Source organism: Papaver somniferum, chromosome 10 (assembly GCF_003573695.1).
Source record: "Papaver somniferum cultivar HN1 chromosome 10, ASM357369v1, whole genome shotgun sequence".
NCBI classification, from domain to species: Eukaryota; Viridiplantae; Streptophyta; class Magnoliopsida; order Ranunculales; family Papaveraceae; genus Papaver; species Papaver somniferum.
The window spans coordinates 9378390-9383345 of NC_039367.1; positions in this window are offsets into that span (position 1 = coordinate 9378390).

A 4956-nucleotide genomic window follows, 5' to 3' on the forward strand; every position below is an offset into this window, starting at 1 on the left:
CTCGCTTTCTTAAGTCTAACGCCTAATAAGTATTATATTAATTATCTAATTTAGACACAAATATATATTTCTAATTTGTCATTTGTTTAGTTAACCGTAAATGAACGTTATTAATTTTTTTCCATAACTATTTAATCATAATTTTTATTTTTATCGTTCTATATCCTTCGTTAAGTTAAGTTCAATATGTCACTAATTGATAAATGCTAACATTACTTTATTAAAATTATTATTACTTTTATTATCATCTATAATTACTACTATAGTATTTTATTATTAACACCGATGGTTGAACTATTATTGTAACTACTCTTACAAATCTTATTAAGTCCCATAATATTATTAAGATTTATGTAATTATGATTTGTTGACCTTACGTATAAGTCAAGGTATTAAATAAGCTTTTATGTGACTTTCAAGACCTATCAACAATACTAATCTCACTATTTTTATGGTATTAGATTGTCTACATGTTCATACTTTTTAGATTAATTATTCACAAATCCCTATTAGCTAAAGTTATTGGTGTACCCTACAAATTTTTTTTTACTTCATTACACATACTAACAACAAAACAAACAATTCAATCAATCAAATAAATCTTTTAATTATTGATAGCTTTTAGTGATTAAGATTTATCTCACAATCCAACCCAGTTCTAAACTAATCTAGTTCTCCAACTGGCACTGGCTATTTCTATCCCTTCCCATATAAGATCTAATAGTGAGCTCTGATACCAACACTGTAGCGCCCCCTAAGGTAGTAGCTGACTAATCCAAGAGATTAGCTAAATAAAGAGGCACTACGAATCTGATTCAAATACTTAAACATTCAATTAAGAAATCTGCTACAAAACTTATCCCAAAACTAACCCCGCTCAGAATATATATACATGAACTTCTCTCAAATGATACATATACAATAGTCAATTGGTTTACAGATACAATAAACATCATAATAAACATAGCAGAAGTTAACTAATTAACGGAGTCGACACTTGTGGCTTTCGCTGCGGAACTCTGATCTGTCTCTGAAAACTGAAAGTGGGAATAATTAACATTTAACTTCTAAGTAATCATAAGCAAGATTAAGAAAAACAATAATGTTTTCCCAGACATTAAATAGTGAACAAGTCACTGAGATACACGAACACGAATATGGACAAGCTCTTTCTTCAAACAATGTATACTATGGTTGGGCAATTCCGAACTCGCAAATCCACACTTAATCGTAAATATGGATGTCGACAATTCCGAACTGGCAAACTGCCGACCGATATAAGCATAAAAGCTGAATTCATGTAGATATAAATGTGAAAGAGCATATCCTCACAGAAGTAATCAAACATGTATATGGACAAACTCCTTCTTCAAACAATGTATACTATGGTTGTGAAATTCCGAACTCGCAAATCCACACCTAATCGTAAATATGGATGTCGACAATTCCGAACTCGCAAACTGTCGACCAATATATCATAAAAGCTCTAGGTATAAATGTGAAGGATCGTATCCTATATACCACACGTGGAAATTCTTATTTCCCATAACAATTCATATTGACCACAACACATTACAGGTCCTTTCCAAAACATGGAAAGATTAATAGAATCAACAGAATAATCGTAAAACAAGTTAAACAATGCATATAACGCACAAACATAAATATTGTAAAGGAAAACAATAATGGTTACCAAAGAGTCAAATGTATTTCCTCCTCGTTTGATGACAAGCCACGCCTACCTCGAGATCCACAATCCACTGGTTCATCATTTGAATCGATCGTTGTTAAATAGACTAACTGTTAATCACACAAGAAGTCTAAGAAGCTAGCCAAAAGGCTCACACAAGAATCATACAAGTCTTTATAATGATTCTAGTCCCATTTAAGGTTCTACATCTTTTATTTATCTATCTTTAGCTTAACTAAGGTTTACTATTTCAATTAGATTGATTCTATAGTTCATTAGCTAAGTCTTATGAATATCTACAACCTTGTAGAAGGAACCAAATGCTATTTCGGACCATGAAGTTCCGTACGATCAAAGCATGAAACTATGCCTAAACCCAAGTCCACTAGACAAGCCCATAAACTAAAGTTCAGTCCATCTGAGTCAACTAACGGTCACTGTCGGTCCACTAAGTCAACTGACGGTCAACGTCTAAAGTCGGGTCAACTGGTCAAATTGGAAACGGTCAAACAGGTTAACTCGGGTCAAGACCGAGAACTCGGTGAGTCAACTAGATTCAACTCAGTCAGATACTGGTTCACAGAAGAACATATCCGATTCAGACTAAATAATTTCAGTCAGACAGGCCAAAGGGTCTTAGACAAATGCAACTCTAATCTCAGTTCAACTTAAGCCTATTCAATTCAACAATATACAAATCTTCCCTATTAAGACAACTCTAATTCACTTTAAATTACAAATACAAGTTACCTTGATCTGCAGATGTAGGCTTTCACCTAGAGATTCAACTCAACACCACCACTCACACATTACACTACTTTCCAGACCAATTACATTTCATTAACAACCTCTCAGCATTAGTTCTATGTTATTCATCTAAACTTTAATCAACCATTGTTGTAGTATCAACATCCGCAAACTACAAACCCTATAACAGTTATCAGACTTCACTTGCAATAACCACTTACGGATTTAATTCAATCACTACAATTATATCTCACTTCACTTGCAACATCTCACATATCCCCAAACGTCACCAAAAGCTTCAGAACCTTCACTATAGGTCTCAACTTCATCTGCAATAACCTAACATTCCTCTACACTTCCATCTCATCTGCCACTGCATCCTCCATGAACTGCAACACCATCACCACCACCAATTCACGCCATTCATTTAAAGTTCATACATACACATCTCTAGACTGCCATCATAACACCAGACCGCGATTTACAATCAAATCCATATTGCAACCCTCTCCTGCAATACTAGCTCACCATCATCTCAAGCTTACTTATACCATTACCCTATCTTCAGCCCATTCTCATGAATCAACCCTGTAAATCAACATAAACCTAAACTACAACTATATACAACTTCATACAATATCAACCCCATTCATAAAACATCGAGAAACTAATAAACTCAAAACATAAACTATATAACTTTCTATGTTGCTAAGAAGAACCATTTACCTTGAAATCGCTTTGCTCAAGTAACTGAACTCAAATTCTTCCTTGCTTGACTCAATTCAGCGCACAACAAAAACCTATCAATTCCCATCAGTTCAATTAACAAAAATTTACAATATTCATCTTTATCTTTGATCCTCAGAAACCCTAAGATAATTCCCTATTCTATGATTTCCAACTCAAGCTCGAGATATCAATTCAAATCCTTAAATTAACCAAACCCATCCAATGAATCCATCCAACTCTTTGATTCGCATCACATACAACCCCTAATTCTCTTCAATTGATCATCAAAACAGCTTCAAAACTTCGATTCAGCAACACCACCTTTTGTGCTTCATCAAACATTAACATGCAAGGAAATTCGACTCCAAACAAACTCAAAATCGGAGAACCCTAACTTCTGATTCTCTGTTTCACCACTTCACCAAATCTAAATCATCTATTATAATAAACATCACCAGTAACACTCATTGCTTGATTTGTAGCATCTTCTCTTGATTCCCAAACCCGATTTCATCACTCAAAACTCGAACAGAAGAAGAACAGAGGAAGAGAATGAGGAGAAGCAAAGAAGAAGAGGAAAGAAGAAGAAAAGAGTTATGTCCTTCTCTTCGACACGTTTTGGTAGATAAGACCAACGGGGAACACTAAACACACACTATCCGTGATAAGGGAAGCCCGGGTCGGTCTAATGGAAAAAAGACTAATTTTCCCTTTATGCTAATCTAATGATTTCTTCTTCGTCCAGTATCCGAATGACACGTTCGAGTAGCCCATTTCATAACTTTTCGAGACATATATAATGATACTAGTTTCGTATTTAGGTCGTTGTTAGATTAATTCCTATTAATTAACATTCGCGTTAAACTAATCGAGTTATTATCGGCTAATACGTCTCTTGAATAGACTAATAGCGTTGACGAGCTTGAGGGTCCTTACATTCTCCTCACCTTATTCATTTTCGTCCTCGAAAATCAAACAATCCTTCTGGTCTTCCAAAAATCCCCACCTTATAAAATATTCTCATCTCTTGTCTAAGCGCAAACAACATAAAACAAAACACAAACCTATATGGATTTCTACTACTACGATTTGCGGCTCTAGGTTCAACTATACTAATTTCTATTTCATATGATAATTGTTTCTAATTACAAGGAAGATTCCCTATGAATCTTTCTAATTGAGTTTGTAATTATCGGTTTTTCTAAAAGAACTAAATTATACTTCTATGATCAGTCATCTCTGAATGCAGTTGCCCTGTCAAGGTTGGCCAATCCCAACAATGTCTTCCTACGAACAGAGAAAACACAACTTTTACTATTCCCCAGTGCTGGATTAACTAATTATTAATTTATTAAAATTAATTAGTCTCTAAAATTTTATCGTAATTGGTGTAAGTATTATAATTTATTTCGTAAAATATATAAATACTTCACAACATTTTAAACAATTTAGTTATCTAAATTATTACATATTATCTTCAATGTACCTATTTGTTTATTTCATTATGTGACTGGATATAAGTAGATAACCACTAACAGTTTTCCAGTATTTTGGTATTCATGATTTATTATTATTATAATATTTATTTCTTATTTCGTAGGCCGATAAAAGTTGATCATAGTTGATAATAATGTCAAGTTTAATTCTATTATTAATACTAGATTTGATTTGTTCTAACTTTATTTCATTATTGCTAAGTAATCCTTAAGTTCTTTTATTAATAAAAATTACATTTTGTTATTACTATCCTATAAAGTAGTTAGTATTATATAATGTTATTATTTGCTGTT